The sequence below is a fragment of the Euprymna scolopes genome, chromosome 46 (genome assembly GCF_053919585.1).
Source record: "Euprymna scolopes isolate OS-2025 chromosome 46, ASM5391958v1, whole genome shotgun sequence".
NCBI classification, from domain to species: domain Eukaryota; kingdom Metazoa; phylum Mollusca; class Cephalopoda; order Sepiida; family Sepiolidae; genus Euprymna; species Euprymna scolopes.
Genome location: NC_136527.1, coordinates 105623182 through 105649784, shown reverse-complemented (window position 1 = coordinate 105649784; position 26603 = coordinate 105623182).

Below are 26603 nucleotides of genomic sequence, written 5' to 3'. Positions count from 1 at the left end.
TGGCAGCAGTACTCCATCTTTGGACGTACTTGGCTTTTATATATAGAGAGAATTGTATCATTAGTGAGATATCTTCTGGAGCCGTAGAAGGATCCCACCATTTTCCCAGCGACCTTGGCCACAGACTTGATGTACGTGTTCCATTTCAGATCAGGAGTAAAGGTCAAACCCAGAAGCTTATCAAAACATGGGGGCTTCCCTAGAGGAGAGCCATTCATTTCAATCGATGCCAGATGGGGATCAGAGCGTTTATGATGCAATGATAGGAGCTTGGTCTTAGATGCATTAAAGGTAACCAGTCACCTCTTCCCCCACTGAAACGCACGCTCAAGATCTGAGGAGAGAGAATCAGAGAGAACGTTGCCATTAGCGGCCTTTGATTTGTTGCCATAGATAGTCGTGTCATCAGCATAGATGTCAACGAATGATTTCCTTTATTGTATGATGATAATTAAAAACGTGGCATTACAATACATTAACTAATATTCTTAGAAAATTAATGTTCAACATGTCACAAGCATTGCAATAATCCATAAGTTATAATATTTCGAATTAACTACTTTTTAATTTAATATTTAATTTTTCATCCACATCTCATTATAGAAGATAATTACATGATGTTATTTATCAATTTTCAATTGAATATTACATTATGTGATTATGTGATATATGTATTATCATATTTACTTTCATATTTGATTTCAAATAGAAAACTGATTTTAACTTACATAATTTGATGTCATTATCTAAATATATTTGGTTGATTTAATTAGTTTATAATATTTTACGATTGCTAGATTATTCTACAAAGTATAAAACTATACTAAACTATTATATATATATATAAATATATATATATATATATATATATATATATATATATATATATATATATATATATATATATATTATGAAGTTATAAAATATATATGGAGATTAAACTACACAGAATATTCTAAGTTGCATCCACTCTAGGACTCTTCATATATATATAAACTAACATATAAAAAAAAATTTAACCGAGATTTAAAACAGGTCAAGACACTAGATATCTACGCTAAATAGCACACACAAAAGAAAAGGTTCAACCGGAGGTCAACTGGGCCTTTGTCCTGTAAGTGCCTGCTCATTGGCTGATTAGGAAAGGAGCGGTGGATACAAGAAAGCTGATTGGCTAACTAAAAACTCAATAGAAGGTGCATATATAAAAACGTGAAACAACCACAAAATTCTCTCATAAGCCTAAGGAATCCTAGCATGGATGAAACGCGGAATATTCTGTGTAGCTTAATCTCCATATATATTTTATAACTTACTAACTAGCTCTACCAACGTATTGAGCACTGCTGAATAAATACTTGAAGTTTACGCATAAACTTATACTTTCGTATATTAATTTATGTGAGTAAATGAAGTAGTTATATATATATATGTATATAAAGCTGAACGTCTGTCTGTGTGTGTGTGTGTGTGTGTGTGTGTGTTCACGAATAGGCTCCTATATGGTTGACTATTTTAAAAAACTGATTACATATAATGATAGAAGATATATCGAGGATAGCAATGGGTATGTTTGATCTGGCAGAACTGTGGTTTATAAAAAGTGTGGGGTCTGCGTTCGCGCCTGGCCCACAAAGTATGGAAAGAAGAAATGAAAAAAAACCGTTTACAGGGCTTTTTGATATAGATGTACATAAAATATATTGATAAGTATGTTTCAACTTAAATAGGGATAGTATAATAAAATTGTGGGGTCTGCGTTCGCGCCTGTACTCCATGGAAATATGGCACAAACTTTAACAAAGACTTTTTTATATCTATTTGCGTAAGTATACTTTGATAATTATGTTTCAGTTTGAAGAAATATGGTATAATAAAATTGTGGGTTGTTCGTTCGTGCCTGACCTCTATAGAATGTAAATATGTTACAAAGTTTAACAAGGTTTTTAAAAGGAGAGAGGGGCCATAATAACACCTTAACTTTAATCTTAATTCACGTTAGCTTTTATTTATTTTTTTGAGTTGAATCATATTGTGTCAAATAAATTCACCTCATAAATTCACGTTCTTATTAAAGTGAAAGCCAAAAAAAAAGTCGGAACTTTAGACAATTCGACACAAATTTTGCATAACTGTTTTTTTCCTTCTCCACTTGCACGTGGTACTCTTTCGAAAATAGATAAATAATAAAAAATAAGAACGTTACTTGTTATCGTGTCAAAAGAAGGAAAAATTCCTGCTCATGCGATTACGTGTCTTTTTAAAAACATTTACATAACCTTTTTATTTTTATTTATATATCTGTTTAAGCTTTTTTGTCAGTGTACTAGAAGGAATTCAGTTGATTACAACCCTTTCTCCGTGTTCTTTATATTACAATAGTACAACCCTGAATCCGACGGCGCAATACTACACCATTCAAGACTGTAAAACTGAAACGAAGCTGTTCTGCTTGAAAAAGGCGCCATTTTCTTCTTATTCATATTTATATCGATTCTATGCTTTAAAAAACTAAAGTAATTACGTGTTTACTTTTTTATTATCCCATTTTTCTGTTTCGGATAATTTTGCTAAAGTAAGTAAAACTTCATTATTTTTCCAAACTGTTTTTGTTTCTTTGTTTTTCGATATTTCGTCGATATTATTTAGTAAGAGTGTTTAGCAGAAAAGCCAACAAACGACTACCCGAAAAAATAAATATACAAGAAAGAAATGTTACCATAGTCAATAAAAGTTCAGTTCATGTTTTTATTTGGTTTTGAAATAGTTTTTAATGCTCTTTACTTTAAATAATTTCAGCGAACCTAAATTAAAACGAAATTTGAGGCAATAACTACTTAAATGAATTTTTATATAAACTACACATGCCATAATCGAATATATTCCTCAAGCACAAAATAACGGAAAGCATTAAAATATGTTTATAAATATTCCTTACGTTGACGGAACTCTCTTAAATTGTTAACACAGAATGCTCAGGTGCCCCTGCTTCAAATTGAAAACGGGGTTCTCCATTTCAAAGTCGCTGCCATTTTGATTCTTTTTTAAACCGGTTCGTGAATTAAAAAAAAAAAAACTTTTTTTCTTACGAACTACTAAAAATACAAACCAATGAACTTTTCTACCATAAAAGTAACTTTTATTGACTATGGAAACATTTATTTCTTGTATATTTATATTATTATATATAACATTTTCTCTTTGTAAGGAAACATCATTTTGTTGGTCACTCTTGGCTACGAATGGAAACAAAGTTGATATAAAAAATATATTTTTGCGAAAATTATCTTCACTTTCATCATATTTTGCTTAGGCTATCTCTTTCCAACCACCTCCTTTTCATAACCTTTCATACTTTTATCAATCACAGTCCATTTTCTGTAGGCTGTTTTTGAACCCAGTTAACGACGGGTACTTCTGCCAGTATAATATAAAGCTGAACATCTGTGCGTGTATCTGGTCACGAATAGGCTCCTATCTGGTTGACTATTATAGAAAACTGATTGCATATAATGATAGAAGATGTATCGAGACACAAGAATGGGTATGTTTGATCTGGCATAATGATGATTCATTAAAATTGTGGGGTCTGCTTACGCGCCTGGTCCACAAAGTATGGAAATAAAAAATTTAAAAAGTAAAAAAAGAACGTTTACAAGTGTTTTTGATATAGATGTACATAATAATGCTTTCATAAGTATGTTTTAACTTAAACAGGGATGGTATAATAAAATTGTGGGGTCTGCGTTCGCGCCTGGCCTCAATAGAATGGAAATAGGCACAAACCTTAATAAAGACTTTTCATATCTATCTGCATAAGTATACTTTGATAATTATGTTTCAGTTTGAAGAAATATGGTATAATGAAATTATGGGGTGTTCGTTCACGCCTGACCTCCATAGAATGGAAATATGTCACAAACAAGGTATTTTTAATATAGATCCACAGAATATTGTGATAAGTGTTTCAGTGTGAACAGGTATGGTATAATAAATTATTGGGTTTATCTATTTTATTTTTACTTTCATCATATTTTTGCTTTGGTTTTGATACCCCCAAATTCGAAGCTATCTCTTTACAACCCTTTCTTTTCATAACCTATCATACTTTCATAAATCAGAGTCCATTTTCTGTAGGCTGTTTTGAACCCAGTCAACGACGGGTACTTTTGCTACTATATATATATATATATATATATATATATATATATATATATGTGTGTGTGTGTGTGTGTGTGTGTGTGTGTGTGTGTGTGTGTGTGTGTGTGTAAAGGGGGTTAGAACAGTAGTCTAAAAAGCAGATTGTATTTTAATATGATAATAAAATCACTAATTTAATTAACATACAAGAAAATAAAAGTGCTCGTTGTAATGCAGATATATATAATAAGCTCGATAGGCAAATATCCTAGAGCTACTTTAATATTTAGTAATGTGATTGATAATTTAATATTCAAATCCAAATTGAAAATTAAAAATCTCTGTCATAAGAAGAAACACAACAAAGCCAATAAATTGTACGATCGTTTCGGAAACGATGTTTTTATTGCAATAGATATTAAGTCATGGACAATAATTTTAACATATAGTTTTTTTTTAAACAAAGTCTCCTCATCAGCAAAAATATTGGGTGTTTTTTTTTTATAAAAGACGCCATAAATAAAGCTAGGATTTTTTAAGTAAGGCAGATGTATCTGGAAAATATTAAAATATAAAGGAAAATAGTTACTCATTGATGTTGATAAGCAAAGATGGGTTGAGAATTAAAATTAGAATAAAATTATAAAGCTGAATTTGGTTTAAATATAAGATAACAATAATATGTTTTTAAAAATTTAACAAATATATATATATATATATATATATATATATATATATATATATATATATATATATATATATATATATACCTTCTAATGGTTCGTCTTTTGAAAATCGTACTTATCTTCAAAGCATTCATTTGGATGTTAGATGTAGCTTATAAATGCTCGAAATGTTGAATTTTCAAAGTGAACGCCAATGGAATATCTTTAACGGCTAGAATACGTTAGTAATGCCTAATTTAAATTAGAGAATTATAAAAAAAAATGATATAATTTGAGTTAATTGATGTGTTTGTAATGAATAATCATCTCAGACAATATATCAAAGTTATTATTTTAGTAAGGTTGGGCGATAATGTTGGCTTAATATTATGAAAATAAATTGTCGAAATCAGTAACATAACCAAGAATTACGAAAAATGATGAAATGTTCGTTAATTGATTGGTGTGTTTGTAAAGAAATAATCAGCCCAGGCAATATAATAAAGTTATTATTTTAGTAAGGTTGGGTGATAATGTGGGTTATAATTATGAAAATGATTTTCGAAATTAGTAACATATCCAAGAATTATGAAAAATTATGAAATGTGAGTTAATGGATTAGTGTGTTTGTAAAAAAATAAGCAGCCCAAACAATATATCGACATAATTATTTTAGTAAGGACGGGGGCGATAATGTTGGCTTAATATTACGAAAACTGTTTGTAGATATTAGTAAAATATCCAAGAATTATGAAACATGATGAAATGTTCGTTAATTTATTGGTGTGTTTGTAATAAAATAAATAACCTAGGCAATATATTAAACTTATAATTTTAGTATTTTTGGGCGATAATGTGGGTTATAATTATGAAAAATGATTTTCGAAATTAGTAACATATCCAAGAATTATGAAAAAGGATGAAATGTGAGTTAATGGATTAGTGTGTTTTTAATAAATTAATCATCCCAAACAATATATCAAAGTTATTATTTTAGTAAGGGCGGAGCGATAATGTGAGTTAAAATTATGAAAAATGATTGCCGAAATTAGTAACATATCCAAGAATTATGAAAAATGATGAAATATGAGTTAATTTATTGGTGTGTTTGAAATGATATAATCAGTGAAGAAATATGTCAAAGCTATTATTTTAGTAAGATTGGGTGATAATGTTGGTTTAATATTATGAAACATCATTGTCGATATCAGTAACATATCCCAGAATTATGAAAAATGATAAAATGTGAGTTAATTGATTGGTGTGTTTGTAATAAAATAATCAGCTCAGGAAATATACCAAAGTGCTTATTTTAGTTAGGTTGGGCAATAATGTGGGTTTTAATTATGGAAAATGATTGTCGAAATTAGTAACATATCCAAGAATTATGAAGCACGATAAAATGTGAGTTTATTGATTGGTGTGTTTGTAATGAAGTAATGAGCCCAGACAATATATCAAAGTTATTATTTTAGTAAGAAGGGGGGATACAGTTTTAACAAAAGGTTTAGAATTATATGATGGTGTCTTCATTCATGCGGAGCACTCACAGAATGCTCAGCAGCAAAATATTACATATGAAAGATGCCGCGGTGGAATTTCCACAGGTCCTGCTAGCATATATATTATTTATATAAATCAATGGTCATCCACATGCAGTACTGTTTCTCTATATCACAGCTCATAAGTGCGGCTTAACCAACACCTTCCTCTAGCCGTGGATTGAATCTGCAACAATCGTGTTGATAGTTGGCAGTTTTAACCACTGGGGCATGGATCAGTTCTCGGAAACGACTTTCTCAAATATCCATTAAAAAAACATTCGCCCATCGCTTTTACAGTGCTCAAGCTGCTAGTTTATTTACAAACAAACAGACTTAATATATAGTCATCCATATACTGTACTGTTTCGTTGTATCACACCTTATCAGTGTGACCAGACTATCTTATATTTTAGCCGAAAAAAAAAAATACTAAGAGGTGAAAATTGAAAAATTGGAACCCGAGGAGAAATATTTACAGAACTGATTCGTGGTGTGATGGTGAGAGCTGCCGACTGTCAATGCTCCGGTTGTAGGTTCTATCCACGGCTGAGGAAAGGCGTATGTCTAGCTGCACTGATGAGTCGTGATACAACGAAAAAGTCGAATTAATGTGTAACCTTTACACATGCGCAAATGTATATTTCTATGTTTAAGTCGGTTACTTTGTAAAGTTCTGATAAGTTTTGTTTTTTTTATTCAATTTTCACCCCAAACCAGGCACAGTGCCACTTTGAAGCAGGGGGCTACTATCAGGGACTTAATTAGCAGGGTCATTATGAAGGGAGATGAGTAGAAAGATGTTTGTTCACGTTACACTTGAACTTCTGCATATCAGTACAGTTAGGAAAGCAGAATCTCTGAAGGGAGTTCTAAAGACCCGCAGTTCTGGGGAAGAAACTATTGGAGTAAAAGGCTTTCTTGCACCTAGGGATCTCTACTGTAAAGGGATGAGACATAGTAGCTTGTTGGGTTTGTCGGGGGTAATTACGTCGGGGAGGTACAGGTGTTTGCAGTTCGTCAGAGCATTCATGATTAAAGTATTTGTAGAACAGGCAGAGGGATGCAACATCTCGTCGATGGGACAGAGGTTGAAGCCTAGATTACAGTTCAGGAAGTATGTGGCTTACCTCATTACAGGGTGGAACGATAAAAAAGATGACATGATTCCATTTCCGTTTGATGAAAACCGATTTTCATTTTTATGTTGCCGACCATCTACTCGTTGGCCAGTAGTGTACAAATCCCAAGAGCGATAGGAGCATTCTATCAAGTCTGAAAGTGACACAATGTTCAACGAGCAAGATCGGAGATGCCCCGCTGAACAACTAGTCCTCTCTATCGATCCATTTTATGAAAACAGGACCATTGCCAGCACCCTCAAAATGCATATCCGGACGGTTCAACGTTTTAGGTCACAAACAACAAATTTTAACTTTTGAAGTCATTACAGGGTGTAACGATAAAATTTTCGCCATAGAAAAGATAAAATGATTCCATTTCCGTTTGCAAAGAAAAGAAACTAATGACCACAAAAAATCGGAACCAATAAAAAAGTGTTTAACAGATTGAAGATTTTGTTTCTCTTGACGTACATGTACGTTTTGTAATCGTAAAATATCGATCAATATATCGTAAAATATCGATCAATATGGCGGAGGGGAAGGAGAGCGGAATTCTTATCTACTTAGTTTCGGGGCAAAAAATAAATAAATAAAAGAGAGACGATGAGGTAAATCTATGCACGTCAACAAGATCCCCCTGCTAAACTGGAGAATAATAAAGTGTTCCCTAGCAACAAATTTGGGTTCCGGGTTTTGTGGCCTGTGTTAAGACGAAGCCGACACAGCTTTGTTAGCGAATTTAAGCGAACTTGAATAATAAGTACCCGTTCTAATGACGCAAGGGACAGATCGGAATGTGCATTAAATTACGCTCCATAAAATCAAAGTCACCTTTCCCCGTTTTATGACCAACTCCTAGAATGTTAGAAAATGCAGAATGGAATTTTAAAAGCAGGATTATATACATATACTAAGAGGCAACAAGGCGTTGCCCGATTGTAAATACGCTTAAATATCCTGTACCTCTATAAGGCCACCATTCGCCCATGTATGGAGTATTGGTGTCATATTTGGGCTGGTGCATCTGCCACTAGTCTCTCGCTCCTAGACAAGGTTCAAAAGAGAGTCGCCAACCTGATAGGTCCTGAACTCTCATCTAAGCTTCAGCCTCTGTCCCATCGACGAAATCTAGCATCCCTCTGCCTGCTCTACAAGTAGTACTTTAACGGCGAATGCTCTGACGAACTGGAAGCACTTGTGCCCCCTCAACATAAATACCCCCGACAAACCCGACAAGCAGCTAAATCCCACCCCTTCACAGTAGAGATCTCTAGATGTAAGAGAGCCTTCTACTCCAGTAGTTTCTTCCCCAGAACCGCTAGACTTTGGAATTCCGTTCCGAGTCCCTGCTTCTCCAACTGTACTGACATGCAGAAGTTTAAGTGTAATGTGAACCGACATCTTGCTGCCCAACTCCCTACATAGTACGCCTGTAGCTTATGTCCCTGATAGTAGCCCCCTACATTAAAGTGGCAATGTGCCTTGTTTGGGGTGAAAATGTAATTTAAAAAATATGATATTTTAATTCATGCAGATTTCGTATATATCATTAACGAGCAAAGTCTCTATACATTATTATATTGTACCCAATATAAAGTACAGGGTGGAACGATAAGTTTGTCGCTCTAAAGAAATCAACACTACAGTTACATTTTGAAACTTATTTTAAAAAATCAATTCAGGTAACTTGATTATGTAGTAGAGTTGACATCTAGTCAATGTAGCCGCCTTCAGCCTCAATCACCGCCTCGATACAGGTCCGGAACCAGAAGCATGCCTTTTCCAAAAGCGCCAGTAGGAGCTAGGTGAATACTTGGTGGATGGCGGTGATCGGGCTTGCTTTGCTGTTGTGAGAGGTTATGTTGGTGATTTTCTCGACGCATGGCCAAACAAAGTAGTCAAGCAGGTTCAGGTCGGGGAGGGGGGGACTGGTGAGAGAAGGGTACAAAGCCTGGGTCTCTTTGGATTTGTGGACCGGCCGCCAGTCCTGCTGCCACACCCAAGGACTGTCAGCGGCTACCTAATTGCACCAGGAGATCACCACACTCTTTGGCACATCCAGGTTGATTTTCAAGCCGACTTCGAAACAAATTGATGATTAGAGCACTGTTGCAGCGAGAGGGTGTGCATTTAATACACACCCGAGGAGAAATATTTACAGCACTGATTCGTGGTCTGAAGGTGACAGCTGCCGACTTGTAGGTTCGATTCATGGCTGGGGAAAAGTGTATGTCTAGCTGCACTGATGAGTTGTGATACAACGAAACAGTACTGTATGTGGATGACAACATATATATATATATATATATATATTATAATATAAAGCTGAATGTCTGTGTGTGTGTGTGTGTGTGTGTGTGTGTGTGTGTGTGTGTGTGTGTGTGTGTGTGTGTGTGTGGTCACGAATAGGCTCCTATATTGTTGACTATTTTAAAAAACTAATTACATATAATGATAGAAGATGTATCGAGACACAGGAATGGGTATGTTTGATCTGGCAGAACAGCGGTTCATTAAAATTGTGGGGTCTGCATTTGCGCCTGGCGCACAAAGTATGGAAATAAAAAATTTAAAAAGTAAAAAAAAACGTTTACAAGTGTTTTTGATATAGATGTATATAATAATACTTTGATAAGTATGTTTTAACTTAAATAGGGATGGTATAATAAAATTGTGGGGTCTGCGTTCGCGCCTGGCCTCCATAGAATGGAAATAGGCACAAACTTTAATAAAGACTTTTCATATCTATCTGCGTAAGTATACTTTGATAATTATGCTTCAGTTTGAAGAAATATGGTATAATAAAATTATGGGGTGTTCGTTCACACCTAACCTCCATAGAATGGAAATATGTCACAAAGTTTAACAAGGATTTTTAATATAGATCCACGGAATATTGTGATAAGTGTTTCAGTGTGAACAGGTATGGTATAATAAATTATGGGGTTTATCTGTTTTATTTTTACTTTCATCATATTTTGCTTTGGTTTTGATACCCCCAAATTCGAAGCTATCTCTTTACAACCCTTCTTTTTCATAACCTATCATAGTCCATTTTCTGTAGGCTATTTTTGAACCCAGTAAACGACGGGTACTTTTGCTAGTATATATATATATATATATATATATATATATATATATATATATATATATATATATATATATATATATATATATAATAAAATCTTGATATTAAAGATTTATTCAAATTTTCAATAAAAAAAAAACTCTATATACTTGTAAGGAAAGTATACAAAATTTTAATTATTCGAGAAGTACGGATAAAACAAGAAAAACCTTATTCCATGGAGTTTCGAAGAGTGTAATTCTTCTCATCAGTAAAAACAATAAACTTTGCATTTAACGGATCAAGGATATAGAGAGTGTAAAACTGGAACTTTTAAATGGGATTATTAAAACAAAATCAAAAGGAGAAGGGAGAAAAAGAGATAGATATAGTCGAGGGGGGGGCGAGAAATAAAGGGGGGAATGGGCAGGTAGAGAGTCCTCTTTTTAAATCTATTTTTAGAAAAAATTAATATAGGTCAGTAAGGGTCAAGTTGACCAAAACGGGAATATAATTCAGGTTGATTAATTTTAAATTTGGAAAAAAGTAAAGTGGGTTATGGGAATACCAACGTGTAATGAATTAATGCCAAAATTATAATTGTACACATATACATATGTAGAGAAATAAAAAGGAACAAACCGTATTATGTGTTCATCAACGTTTCGTCTTTATTTCGAGACTTCCTCTGGATGAATGGGATTAAGAAACAAAAAATACCAGTACAAAATATTTGAAAATGTTTCATGTGCAAAGTGTGACGCTGTTCTATTTCAGAAAAACGGAAAAAGACGTTGGAAATTCAAAAATGAGGGGTGGGGGGCTTGTGCTGTTAAAGAGAGGGAAATTTTAGTGACGTCATATAGTCGTTAATGTTATTTTAACAGATATGAACGCAGTTAATATTCTTACTGGAGAGAAATATATCTGTTGAAATTCAAATATAGGTTTGTAACAGAAATGAAATGAGTGTTATGTAATTTATTGAATGAGATTATATGTATTAATTATTATAGGGGGTGTTTGAATGGTGTGAGAGGGTTAACCTGTCTCTACAGTACATATATAAATGTATAAATGCATATACACACATATAAAATAAATATTGAATAAAAAATAAAATAAAGTTAGACTAAAGGTAAAAAAAACTCATTCATGCGTAAATTTACAAAGACATAGATAGATATATAGATGCACACATATATATATACGTATTTATCAATGGATATACACTCGAGAGTCAAAAAATGAAAAGAACCTGCTGTTGTCCTAGCCATAGTAATGATACATTGGGAATAGATGGTCTAAGATTCATTCCGTACATTATTTAAGTGGTGTATCCACTGTAAAGTGTTCTAATATTTTTAATATACTTTATATATATATATTGTATTTTAATATACTTTATATATATATAAAAAAAAATGTATATATGTAAAAATAAAATATTTTTAACCTTTATATATCTAATTTTAAATAAATAAGAATGTAAATATACAAACTACTAACTATAGTGGGGGTGATAAGTAGTTAAATGGATTAATCCAAATCTTATAAATACAAGACTGATAAATTAAAAAATTAAAAAATGTATCCATTTTAAATGTGGAAATTGATGAATCGCACAGGTAAGAAATTCATTTTTATACTATGAAAAGGTTAGTAATTACAATTAAGAATAGGAAATTGGAAAAAAATTTTTGTAACTTGTCTTCTTCCTAAGATTAAGGGTGGTGGTGTTTGATCAACACTGCTGGGGAGCCATGATGTAATACACTGTTTTGTTTTTAAATCCCCGAAACAGTGTTTCATGGTAAACAACTGATGATCCCTTGAAAAATATAAAAAATATAAATAAATAAAAAAATAAAAAAAATAAAAAAAAAATTGGTATTATAGTAAATTTGAGAGTTGATGCAGTGATTGCAGGTGATTAAATGACTTACTGACTAGATTTTTTTTTAATGAATGATAAAAAATAATTTTTTGTGTGGTTTCAAATGTTAAAAACTTCAAAGACTATATATATATATATATATATTGTATGTCAGGTCATGTCATATGCTACTGGTACCATATAACCCAGTAATACCTGCCTCATGGTCGGGTCACCGGCGACTAAACTGGTTCCCCCACCAGACTTGTTTGGTTAGGAGAGTGATTAGTCTCCCTGAAGGATTAAAAACAAGACCTTCCAAAGGGTGAATGAACCCTTTTTGGGGGTCAACGGCCAACTAGCACCATGTGTGTTTGTGTGTATGTATGTGTGTGTTGGGTGGAGAGGGCTCCCGTAAGCCGTGGTGAAGGCAACCTTTCTAGGAGAAGCAAATCTCTGTTTTAAAAAAAAACATAAAGCAGGAGACCAGTACCCGCATTAAGCTGGTCTGCAGTTTAACTTGTTGCTGGCTATCTTGCTCTTGCTTGTTGCTGGATCTCAACATTTTGAACTGAGAGAGAGATTTAGCTGTCGTACAAAGCTAAGACTCTGTAACATCATCTGTGTATAGATACACCTTCAGGCATTTGTCTATAAAAATGGTCCTGTAGTGATGGAAGTCATTTTTGGGCTCATGGAATTTAAGTGTCTGAGAGAGTGGCACTTGTCTGATAAGACGTTGCAATCATTATACACATACATATATACATATATGAGTGCACAGTAACACCTTTAGTCTCACAAAAAACGAGAAGATTTAGGTTTAATAGGCGAGTCATTTCGAATTGATTATATTAGAATTTTTTATTATGTTTATATTGGGAAATAAGTTCGCTCTTGGTATTAATTAAGTTGATACTTTGGGGGAAGTGTTTCTACTTATAGCTTCGGATATGCAAAGCTTACAAGACATGGAACCTGGAGTATAAGACTTTGACTTTTTAGAATAATCCAATTTATAGAGAAAAGGGGTGTTTTTAGAATTAAGTTTTTAATTAAAGTTGTTAAGGAAGTTCGTTGGCTATTATCAAAGGAAGAATTGTAGTTAGATATTCTAACCTTTATTAATGTTGAAGCGGCGCCAATATAGGTATATATTTTATATACATTCGTGTAGTGTAAATGGTATGTGCATTTCTGTTAGAATTTGGAGTAGGATCGCATTTGTTATAATTAGCAATAGTAGATACAATTTGTGCTGGTATATTTTTATTTATATTTAGAGGTAGATTTTTCTTTTGTTTTTTTACAAAGGCATCACCACAATATCAAGGCCAAGAGGCCACTCGAGGATAAGGGTTAAAGAGTTACAGTAGAAATTGGACAATATAGTAATCATTAGTAATGAAAATTCGTAGTAGAAAAATATTGTAGTCAGCCGGAAAGCAGGAAAACGGAAGACAATTCCACAGGCGTGCAGTTCTAAGAAAGAAGCTTTGTTCATGGAATCTACGTTTAGGTTTAGGCACAGATAAAGAGTGGGGGGATTATTGATAGTGTTTTCAGCTAGACGAGTGTTTCTTGTGAAAGTTTGGCGAGGGGGAGACCATAGACTGAAGCTCAGTCGAACACTTTTCATGAAAATAACGATACATCAGAGACAAACTCGCAACATCTCTTCTGTGAGATAGAGGTTGCAGGGAAGAGAAAAGGACATCTCCTACGAGGCTACGAAGTCTATTTTGAACTCTATCAAGGCAGGGCAGGTCCTTTCTAGCAGCTCCTGCCCAGATGTGGCAACAGTATTCCATCCTTGGACGTATCCGTAGTTTTTGAGTATTATACGCGTCGTGAGAAAAATGAGGCGGGTTATCATTATTAATGTTGTATTGTGTTGCGGGGGGGGGGGGTCGTATCGAAGTCACATATAACGGGGACTCAGAACAAATGATGACAATACTGAGGGAGACCGAGCTGAGACATTTATACGATTCCTAAGGGTATCAGCTTCATGAGCAATATTTTGAGTAGTAACAGTTCATGAATACACAACATTCCTGTGGATGCAATCGTTTTTGAGTGAGCAGTCTTGCTTATTGTTGCAATTGCATTTAGTTTTTGGCATTAAGAGGAAGGGGTGGTCTGAGGTAATTTAATTTTTTGTTATTTATATTGTGCTAGGTATCTATCTATCTATATATCTATCTATCTCTAAACTTAAAATATATTATAAATGTTAAAGAGTTAATATTTACAAGTAAAATAAACTCAGCCAGATGTAAAAAGCTCAATAAAACCGAAAAGGAAATAGAGCTTATAATATGAACAAATGATTAATAAAATATGTTAAAAGACATCTTGAAAAAGAGTTAAAAACATATTTAATTTTAAAAAAGGAAGCACAAGATAAGTGGATAGTCCTTAATCCGCGGAGTTTCGAAGAAGAAATACTCTCTCTCTCTCTCTCTCTCTCTCTCTATATATATATATATATATATATATATATATATATATATATATGCATATATATGTATATATATAACTACTTCATTTACTCACATAAAATTAATATACGAAAGTATAAATTTATGCGTAAACTAAGTATTTACTTCAAAAGTGCTCAATACGTAGGTATAGCTAGTTAGTTTGTCATAAAATATATACGGCGATTAAGCTACACTACAAATATATATGGGGCGATTAAGCTACACTGAATATTCCGCGTTGCATCCACTCTAGGATTCTTCAGGCTTAGTCGCCATATATATTTTATAACTATATATATATATATATATATATATATATATATATATATATATATATTATTTATTTATTTATTTGGAGGTAAACAATTACATATAACCTCGAATAGTTCAGGATCGCCTGACGAAGTCTTAATGATGACGGATCTTCAATCACTGACCACCTTATTAAAAACCCGTCATGTGCAGCGAACTTTAGCACGAACTCATTTTATATTCTGAGTTATGCTCACTGATTATTGCATTAAAGATCTTGGTTGAAAAGGCCTTTTCTGTTTAGGTTTAAGCGTGATCTTCGAGTAATATAACATTGCTTTATTTTAATCGTTTTCCACCCCATTTTTTCTCTTTTTTTTCCCACACATAACGCAACGTGATTTTATTTCTACATATTTTCGACCCCCCTCTTTTTCTCAAAACAAACTCCTCCATACAACTTTAAGAAAGTGAGGGCGAAACCGGTCAGCTGACTCCCCATATTTTTCCTCTTCTTCTCCTCGCCCCGTTTATTTTATTTTAAGGTCTTCCCTTCGTGATTGTGTTATATATATTTTGTACCCCTCAAAGAATCATGAAATATATATATATATATATATATATATATATATATACATATATATATATACACATATATATATAAATCAACAGCAAAAAAACTGCGTATATATATATATATATGTATATATATATATATATATATATATATATATATATATATATATATATATATATATATATATATATATATACGCAGTTTTTTTGCTGTTGATTTTTTAAACGATATTGAGGTTAGCGTCTTCACCTTGAAAATCGGATTTTTTTTAGAAATTGCCCATTTTTTATTTTGGATGTAAACAAATAATATATTTATTTATTTATTTATTTATTAATCTACGCAGATTTATATTTATTTTTTAATTTACTTTTAAGACAGTAATCTACGTAAGGTGAAGACTCTAATCTCAATATCGTTTTTAAAAATCAACAACAAAAAACTACGTAAATATATACGTAGATTACTGTCTTAAAAATAAATATATATATATATATATATATATATATATATATATATATATATATATATATATATATATATATATATATATATATTAAGTAATGTGATTTATAATTTAAAAATTTTAAAAAAATTTTAAATTTAAAAATCAAAATTTAATTAAATTAAAAATCAGTTTCATAAGAAGGAACAACAACAAAGTCAATTATCTGTACGATCGTTTCGGAAATCCGTGCTTTTTATTTGTGGTATACATGAAGTCACGTAGAACAATTATACATAGTTTTTTTGGTAAGCATATATATTTTTTTTCTACTCATTTCTATCTCTAACCTATACCAATTTTCTTATTAATTTTCTTATAAATTTTAAATCCAAACCTTTTACTTCAATTTTTCAGATTCATCTGCCTTACTTTTAATGCTAGGTTTATTTTTGGTGTCTTTTCAATTCAATAGAAATCCTCCTAAATTTGCTGATGAGGAGACCGTGCTTACCAAAAAAACTATGTATAATTGTTCTACGTGACTTCATGTATACCACAAATAAAAAGCACGGATTTCCGAAACGATCGTACAGATAATTGACTTTGTTGTTGTTCCTTCTTATGAAACTGATTTTTAATTTAATTAAATTTTGATTTTTAAATTTTTAAAATTTTTAAAATTTTTACATTATAAATCACATTACTTAATATTGAATTAGCTCTAGGACATTTAACTATCGAGCTTATTATATATCTAAATTACAACGAGCATTTCCTGTATTTTAATTAAACTAGTAATTTCACTATTACATTAAAATACACTTAGCTCTTTAGACTATTATTCTAATCTCCTTTAAATTATATATATATATATATATATATATATATATATATATATATATATATATATATATATATATATATATATATATATATATATAATTACATGGAGATCACCACTTATCAAGGCCCGGGAAAAGGGTTATTGCGTGTACCGTAATCAATGAGATAGTATTGTAGCAATCATTAGTATTGGAGATTTGATAGAGTCTCTTATTAAGAGGGCGGTTTGTCAGGAATTTGTTTATGTTGGACTTGAAGACATCCAAGAAACAGGCAAACGGAAGAGAGTTCCACAGTCGTGCACTTCTGAGAAAGAAGCTCTGCTCATGGAATCTACGTTTGGATTTAGGCACAGATAAAGAGTGAGGAAAATTATTGACAGTAGTTTCAGCCAGACAGGTGTTTCTCGTGAAAGATCGGCGAGGGGGTGGACGAGAGATTGGAGCTCACACGAGCACATATATATATATTTATTTAAAAAGGAAAATAGAACTTTGTTATATACGGGTCGTTGAATTGCATTCATCAGCAAAAGATCTACTTTTTTATTTATTTATTACATTTTCACCCCAAACAAGGCACACTGCCACTTTGTTGTAGGGACTACTATTAGGGACATAGGCATCAGGGGTACTGTATAGGGATTTGGGCAGCAAGATGTCGGTTCACGTTACACTTGAACTTCTGCATGCCAGTACAGTTGGGGAAGCAGGGACTCGGAACGGAATTCCAAAGTCTAGCTGTCCTAAGGAGGAAACTACTGGAGTAGAAGGCTCTCTTACATCTAGGGATCTCTACTGTGAAGGGGCGGGATTTAGCTGATTGTCAGGTTTGTCGGGGGTATTTACGTCGAGGGGGCACAAGTGCTTGCAGTTCGTCAGAGCATTCACCGTTAAAGTATTTGTAGAACAGGCAGCGGGGTGCAACGTTTCGTCGATGGGTCGAGGCTGAAGCTTAGATGCCAGTTCAGGGCCTATCAGATTGGCGACTCTCTTTTGAACCTTGTCTAGGAGCGAGAGACAAGTAGCAGATGCACCAGCCCAAATATGGCAACAATACTCCATACATGAGCGAATGGTTGCCTGATAGAGGTATAGGATACTTTCGGGAGTTAGTATCTTTCTAGCACGGTAGAGAGAACCCGCCTTCTTCGCAGCAATCCTGGCGATACTCTCAATGTAATTGTTCCAACTCATGTTTCATGTGAACGTTAGGCCGAGGAGTTACCAAGATATTCATTTTAATTAATTGTCTATTAATATGTTTTTTCGTTTTTCTTATTGGATGATCATCTTTAATTAAAGGTTAATTATATTCATGCAGATATTCTGCATGATGTATACGTGCGTAATATTTGCGTAAAAGGTTATAGTAAGCACAAACTTTTTTTTCTATATATATTTATGCATGCGTACATATATTTGTTTTAAAACATTTGCTTACCAAACTCCTCCGTTAGTTTTTGATCTACCGACATGAAACTTCATATATAGCGTATTCGAAACCACGCGAAACTTCATTTTGGGGTTTTAACCGGGGAAAATCGGTGCAAAAGTGTGAAAATTAAAAAAATAGCATTTGCCAGGTAAAGGGCGAACCACGGCATTATGAATATGATTGCGTAATATAATAGCTATTGGTTCATGTCTTAATTTTTATCCTCACCGCAAACATGTCTTCATAGCTCAGGCATTAACGTCAAAGGAAAAAGTGAATCGTAAGGTAAACGTTTTGGTTTCGATTCTCGGTGGTGGCGCATGGGTCATTTTTTTAAATTTATTTTTAAATCATTGCTATATACATACTGAGTCAAATATAATATAAACATAAATACGAAATCTGCATTAATCAAAATACACACACACACATATATATATATATAGATAGATAGATAGATAGAGAGAGAGAGAGAGAGAGAGAGAGAGAGAGATGTATATATATACTAGCAATCGGTGCCCGGCGTTGCCCAGGTGTTTTGAGGTTAATGCTGAGAAAAAAAAAAAAAGGGTCAATTTTTTAAAACTTTGACCCCTATTATGACCTTTTAACATTTATTGTTTAGGGATCAAGTAAAGTTAATAAGTTAGATCCATGTCCAAGGAATCTATATCTAAAATATCACGTGTTTACTGTTTAGACCCAAAATTGTAGGAGGAGTTTGGTAGAGTTCTCAAAGGTCAAATCGTTGAATATATTAAATATTATTTTTTAAAGCAGTTTGGCCTTCAAAATTTCTGTTTGGCCTTTTTCTTCACCGATGAAATCTGGAGACGCAACGGGAATTTTCGGCAAAAAAATGTTGTTACTATGCACATCTTTGTGGCAAAATTTCAGGAAAAACTAATGGATGGTTATCTCGCAATAGTCCGGACAATTCGCTAAATTATCTCGTCAAAACCTTAAATCTCGAATTTTTGTGCATTTTTTTTTTTGGAGGGGGGGCTAATTTGGCATAATAGTGTCCATTTAATAGTATTATCTTGAAAAAATAAAAAAATAAGGAAAATTACCAAAAAAAACAAACAAGAACAACAAAAGTGTGCCGTATTTTTTAAAGTTTTATTGCGTTGTTTTTATTTGCTTCTTTTATTTCATCGGTGAAGAAAATGGCCAAACAGAAATTTTGAAGGCCAAACTGCTTTAAAAAATGGCCAAATTCGCGAAATTTGGCCTCGCTATAAAAAAAAAGGGGGAAATCCCCCTACTTGAACTTTCTGTTTAATTTCGCTTGTAGCGTTGAGTTTTTTCTTTTTTCGCTATAAAAAAATAACTACTTGATGAAATTACGTGATTTTTTCTGTAGGAAAACTTTATCCCATGACGAGTACGTACAATATATTTTTTTAAAAAATATTTCCATTTTTTAATGTCAATGGAAAACTGCACACGTACCCAAACCCGAAATGTAAAGACCACGAGTGAACGCGGGTTTTTTTTTTTTTTAGTTTAGTTTCATAATGACGGCCGTGATGTCGGAGGTTCGATTGTTAGATTGTAAGTTAGTTTCGTATCTTTGTAATTTGTAAATCGCAAGTTAGGAAAAAATTAAACCCTTCCAAGATGGACAATAAATAAAGCCATAATATTTTATGGTATCGTTAAAAGCCTACGAACCATAGTTTTTTAGGAGATGTGATTATTGGATTAACCAATCAGAAATCGTCTGTGGCACACACATCTCTGTTTTTATAGATATATAGAAGATAGAAGATATGAATATATATGAATGTATATATATATAGAGAGAGAGAGATATGAATATATATATATATATATATATATATATATATATATATATATATATATATATATATATATATATATAAAATAAAAATTACAATTAAATTTACCAAAATGATCCAAGATGGATTTCGGCCTTTGGATTATTTTGGACCATCTTCCAATTACGGGATTTCCTTGGATTTTACTTGTACAAATGGAAATACTTTTAACTTTCTTGAAGTTTTACATTTGAATTTTACCGTCACTGGATTATTTATCTTCCACCAGACTATCCATTCATGTGTAATCACCTTTTTCCTCACCATATTCTCTCTGCTTCACTTTTTTGCTATCAAGTAAGATCTTTGACTTACTTGTTGTTTCATCAAATACTTTTGTATGCAAAATCCGATCTCGCATTTTGCTAATTCCTACCCTGTGATGAGAAGGAAAGTATTTCTTCGAAACTCCACAGATTAAGGACTATCCACTTATCAAGTGTTTCCTTTTCAGATTAAATATGTTTTTAACTCTTTTTCAAATTGTTTTTTAACGTTTTATTAACTGTTTGCTCGTGTATATATATATATATATATATATATATATATATATATATATATATATATATATATATATATATATATATATATATATATATATATATTAGGAAGAATGGTCTGAAGTCAGAACATAAGAACAATGGATAATTAATTAAATAGCCAACCTTTATAATACAGAGCGGCGGATCTGAATTAACAACAGTCGTCCGGAATACTGCAGAATAGTTCAATAGAAGGGGGTTAGTTAAGCTAAAGTAAATTAAATAAAAGGAAAACGAAATGTTTAAAGAAATCATAACAAAAACAACCTGCATAGTGTACGATCATTTCAGAGATGATATTATATTTATTTAAATTTAGCGTCCGCATCATCATAAAGAAGCCCAAAAAATGTAGTAGAGAGGAAGAACATTCTTTTATAGTTTAAATTACCTGTATTTTTATAAAAGATGCTGGAAGTCCTCCCCGTTAACATTTATGCATTTCTGGGCACGTTTAACAACGTTTGCATGTACTGCCTGTAGATTCTTTGGTGATTCTCCTGATAGCGTTGATAATGTTCTCCTTTAGTTGGTCTAGATTGTGAGGATTATTTGCATAAAATTTTTGTTTTAAAATCACCCAAAGATAAAAATCACATGATGACATGTCCGGGGAACGTGGTGGCCATAACCCTTTGCTTGTTGTTCTCTCTTCCGTAAACATGTCATGAACTCGTGTCAGTGATCTGTGAGACGTGTGGCATTTAGCGCCGTCTTGTTGAAAAAAAGAATTGCTTTTTGTCTTGTGGTGTCAGTTGGTCCGTAAGAGAAAGATTAGAAAGATCGGGCTACTTTTAACCTTTTAACTAGACCACCATTTTATATATATATATATATATATATATATATATATATATATATATATATATATATATATATATATATATATACCCAGGATCTAAACCTGACCGCCCAAATGACAGTCAGTGTGGTGTCAGTTGGTCGTAAAGAGACAGATTAGAGAGATCGTTTTTTTTTTTATGAACGGATAATGCCTGATAGTGTTGTGTAGCAGGGGCTCATATTAGGGACATAAACGGAGACTCAGAACAGATGACATTTTATATATATTACGTCGTGACGATTGTGGCAATTCTTGGGGACTTCATATTATTAATCCGGACTGCATGATATGATGCAACATATAGAGGGGGAGGAGATAATTCACTTTTGATGATAGGGAAAGTCTTAGAAATTACAAGTTCCCGTCCAAAAGAATTGCATGTTGTCTTGTGGTGTTAGTTGGTCGTTAAGAGAAAGATTAGAGAGATTGGGCTACTTTTAATTGGACCGCTTTATCTGGAAAAAAAACATTGATTAGACGAAGATTAAATAGGTTGGGCTACTTTTAAGTGGGTTACTCTGTATGATATTTAAGGGTTTTTTACGACCGGCAAATGCCAGGCGGCCTGCTAGCACTTAATAAATAAATGCAAACAAAGATTATTAGCATGAATAGCATTCGAGAAACACCCGAGAAACGCCGGGCACCCATACTAGTATACCTATAAAAGTAAACGCGTCTCTGTGTGTGTGTGCATTTCCCTAAGCAATAACTCTGTCAATTTTAAGTCTACTGAATCGAAATTTGATATACAGGGTACTGAGATTTGGGAAAGTCGATGTGATCGGTTTTCAGCCAGAAATTTGGCTGTTAACGGGTCAACGTTCAACGATTTGACCTTTGAGAACTCTACCAAACTCCTCCGACAATTTTGGGTCTAAACACTTGAAATTTTAGATATAGGTTCCTTGGACATGGATCCAACATAATAACTTGATTTGAGCCCAAAACAATAAATGTTGAGGGATCATAATAAGGGTCAAAGTTTTTAAAAAATTGACTGTTTTTTTTCTTTTTTTTTTTTTTTTTTGCTCAACGTACACATCCAAACACCCAGGCAACGCCAGGCTGAAATGCTAGTTCAAAGATTTGATCTTTGAGAACTCTACCAAACTCCTCCGCCAATTTTTGGTATAAGCAATTGAAATTTTAGAAATAGGTTCCTATGACATTGATCTAACTTAATAACTCGATTTGAGTTCAAAACAATAAATGTTAAGGGGTCATAATAGGGGTCAAAGTTTACAAAATTGACCGCTTTTTTTTCTTTTTTTTTTTTTTTACTCAACATGAACCTCCAAACACCCGAGCAATGCTAGTTACTGAATAAACGCATATCTTAAATCAAATTGTAACGAATTGGCGATACCTAATGATTAAATAAACGCAAATCTTAAATGAAGTTGGAACGAATTGGCGATATTGGCTATATCATAAAAGGTGCAACGTATATAAACGTCACCAAAACCAAATAAAAAAAGTACGACACACAGATATCAACACAACCCTAACCCTAACCCTAACCCTAACCCGTAGAGGAAGAGCTGATCAACGCCAATTTTGAAGCGTTCGATCTGGACGCACTCCAACATGTTCCAGACCGGCGACGGTTGGGCAAAAAGAGAAAATTCACCGATTTACAAAGCAGAAAAGATATTAAAAAACGTTCTACTGTGCAAAACGGCATGGGAGATGCTGTTGTAGGAGAATTACCTATACACAAGATATGAACTCTTCCAAACTGTATAAATAGACCAAGTGGTAACGACTATTGTGGTGGGAATGGGTGGGTGTCTTTCGTAGTACACCATCCTGACGTGCTACGACCGTTTTTTCTGTGTATGTTCTGTTTTGTTTTTAACACAAATAGCTTTTCTCTAACCCATATCCCTCTCCGTGTCTTCTTTAATGACCCTTCTGGATCACAACATATACCATATCGTTATTCTATAACAGGAGTTCCATAGCACTGTCAGTTAGGTTTCAACTGCTGTCCCATCGACGAAATGTCGCATGCCTCTGTCTGTTCTAAAAGTATTTTAAAGGTGGATGCTCTAACAAACTACAAGCCCTTGTACCCCCCTCGATGTAAATACCCCCCAATGAACCCGACAATCAGCAAACTTCCAACCCTTCACAGTAAAATGTAATAAAGCTTTCTAATATAATAGTTTCTTCCCTAGAACTGCTAGAATTTGGAATCCCCCTTCTGTGTTCCTGCTTTCCTCACTGTTCTGACATGCAGAAGTTCAAGTGTAATGAAAACAGATATTTTGCTACTCAACTTCCTACATAATACCTCTGCAAATTATGTCCCAGATAGTAGCCCCCTACATCAAAGTGGAACTGTTTTGTTTTCGATGAAGATGCAATTCAAAATGGGTAAATCAACAGTAAATTGGTAATATCTAAATCTAAATAAGGAACATTACTAAACCTCACCTAACAAAAACAAAAATATCTGTTATCTATATAATAGTTATCCATTTTTGGGCGTGGACGAATTGTTATATTGTGTATGTTAGTTGTTATGTTGTTTATGTTAGTTGTTATGTTGTTATGTTGTTTATGTTAGTTGTTATGTTGTTTATGTTAGTTGTTATGTTGTTTATGTTAGTTGTTATATTGTGTGTGCTAGTTGTTATGTTGTTTATGTTAGTTGTTATGTTGTGTATGTTAGTTGTTATGTTGTTTATGTTAGTTGTTATTTTGTTTATATTAGTTGTTATGTTGTTTATGTTAGTTGTTATGTTGTTTATGTTAGTTGTTATGTTGTTTATTTAGTTGTTATGCTGTGTATGTTAGTTGTTATGTTGTTTATTTAGTTGTTATGTTGTGTATGTTAGTTGTTATGTTGTTTATTTAGTTGTTATGTTGTGTATGTTAGTTGTTATGTTGTGTATGTTAGTTGTTATGTTGTTTATGTTAGTTGTTATGTTGTTTATGTTAGTTGTTATTTTGTGTATGTTAGTTGTTATGTTGTGTATGTTAGTTGTTATGTTGTTTATGTTAGTTGTTATGTTGTTTATGTTAGTTGTTATGTTTTGTATGTTAGTTGTTATGTTGTTTATGTTAGTTGTTATGTTGTGTATGTTAGTTGTTATGTTGTTTATGTTAGTTGTTATTTTGTTTATATTAGTTGTTATGTTGTTTATGTTAGTTGTTATGTTGTTTATGTTAGTTGTTATGTTGTGTGTGCTAGTTGTTATGTTGTGTATGTTAGTTTTTATGTTGTGTATGTTAGTTATGTTATTTATTTAGTTGTTATGTTGTGTATGTTAGTTGTTATGTTGTTTATTTAGTTGTTATGTTGTGTATGTTAGTTGTTATGTTGTTTATGTTAGTTGTTATGTTGTTTATGTTAGTTGTTATGTTGTTTATGTTAGTTGTTATGTTGTTTATTTAGTTGTTATGCTGTGTATGTTAGTTGTTATGTTGTTTATTTAGTTGTTATGTTGTGTATGTTAGTTGTTATGTTGTTTATTTAGTTGTTATGTTGTGTATGTTAGTTGTTATGTTGTGTATGTTAGTTGTTATGTTGTTTATGTTAGTTGTTATGTTGTTTATGTTAGTTGTTATTTTGTGTATGTTAGTTGTTATGTTGTGTATGTTAGTTGTTATGTTGTTTATGTTAGTTGTTATGTTGTTTATGTTAGTTGTTATGTTTTGTATGTTAGTTGTTATGTTGTTTATGTTAGTTGTTATGTTGTGTATGTTAGTTGTTATGTTGTTTATGTTAGTTGTTATTTTGTTTATATTAGTTGTTATGTTGTTTATGTTAGTTGTTATGTTGTTTATGTTAGTTGTTATGTTGTGTATGTTAGTTGTTATGTTGTGTATGTTAGTTTTTATGTTGTGTATGTTAGTTATGTTATTTATTTAGTTGTTATGTTGTGTATGTTAGTTGTTATGTTGTTTATTTAGTTGTTATGTTGTGTATGTTAGTTGTTATGTTGTTTATGTTAGTTGTTATGTTGTGTATATTAGTTGTTATGTTGTTTATGTTAGTTGTTATGTTGCTTATGTTAGTTGTTATTTTGTGTATGTTAGCTGTTATGTTGTGTATGTTAGTTGTTATGTTGTTTATTTAGTTGCTATGTTGTTTATGTTAGTTGTTATGTCGTGTATGTTAGTTGTAATGTTGTTTATGTTAGTTGTTATGTTGTTTATGTTATTTGTTATGTTGTTTATGTTAGTTGTTATTTTGTTTATGTTAGTTGTTATGTTGTTTATGTTAGTTTTTATGTTGTTTATGTGAGTTGTTATGTTGTGTATGTTAGGTGTTATGTTGTGTATGTTAGTTGTTATATTGTGTGTGCTAGTTGTTATGTTGTGTATGTTAGTTTTTATGTTTTTTATGTTACTTGATATGTTGTTTATGTTAGTTGTTATGTTGTTTATGTTAGTTGTTATATTGTGTGTGCTAGTTGTTGTGTTGTGTATGTTAGTTGTTATGTTGTTTATGTTAGTTGTTATGTTGTGTATGTTAGTTGTTATATTGTGTGTGCTAGTTGTTATGTTGTGTATGTTAGTTTTTATGTTGTGTGTGCTAGTTGTTATGTTGTGTATGTTAGTTGTTATGTTGTGTATGTTAGTTGTTATGTTGTTTATGTTAGTTGTTATGTTGTGTATGTTAGTTGTTATGTTGTGTATGTTAGTGGTTATGTTGTTTATGTTAGTTGTTATGTTGTGTATGTTAGTTGTTATGTTGTTTATTTAGTTGTTATGTTGTGCATGTTAGGTGTTATGTTGTGTATGTTAGTTGTTATATTGTGTGTGTTAGTTGTTATGTTGTGTATGTTAGTTGTTATATTGTGTATGTTAGTTGTTATGTTGTTTATGTTAGTTGTTATGTTGTGTATGTTAGTTGTTATATTGTGTATGTTAGTTGTTATGTTGTTTATGTTAGTTGTTATG